Source organism: Orycteropus afer, unplaced genomic scaffold, assembly GCF_000298275.1.
Source record: "Orycteropus afer afer isolate SDZICR_OR568_19922 unplaced genomic scaffold, OryAfe1.0 scaffold01077, whole genome shotgun sequence".
Classification (NCBI taxonomy): Eukaryota; Metazoa; Chordata; class Mammalia; order Tubulidentata; family Orycteropodidae; genus Orycteropus; species Orycteropus afer.
The window spans coordinates 263,432-264,228 of record NW_006922664.1 but is presented as its reverse complement, the minus strand read 5'-3'; positions in this window follow the sequence as shown (position 1 = coordinate 264,228).

The window sequence follows — 797 nt, the reverse complement described above, 5'->3', positions numbered from 1 at the left end:
TAGCAGTTAAATGCCTTAGGCACTACACCACCAGAGCTCCCAAAAGATGGTATAGAAACCTGAAAACCAAACCCATTGCCATCAAGTTGATTCTGTCTCACAGCAACCCTCTAAGACAGTGAGGACAGAGTAGAACTGTCCCATGGAGTTTCCAAGGCTGTTTACGGAAGCACATCGCTACATCTTTCTTTAGTTAGAGCAGCTGGTGGGTTTGAAAGGCCAACCTTACCATTATCAGGCAAGCGCTTTAACCACTGTGGCACCAGGACTTCTTGTGCTTTAACTGCTGTACCACCAGGGCTTCCTTTATAAGAAATAGCCCTCTAAAGTTCCTATTTTTCTCAGGACCAGTAATAACCACATTTCTCTTGAGCAACCAGTTTGTTTTTACTTAGTGATGCTGTGAATCAACTCTGTAACTTGTTTTCTTCTTTTTCTCAGCTGTCAAGAAGCTCAAAATAAAAAAGTTGGCTCACCTCCAGCTTGTGTACAAAACTTTAAGGCATGTGCTTTATGGATTCAAGTCACCCTATATATATGCATCTTATATTTTCTACCCTATTTCACTTTATTCTCATTTCTGCATGTTGTTGTTGTTGTTATATGCCGTTGAGTCGGCCCCGACTCATAGGCACTATGCTACCAGAGCTCCTCATTTCTGCATAGACATATATATATTAAAATCATGGCATGCTGTGTTTGCAATGTTTATGTTGTTGTTGTTGTGTGCCGTGGAGTCGGACCCGACTCATAGTGACCCCTCCTTGGGTTGCCGAGGCAGTATCACTATGGAAGTA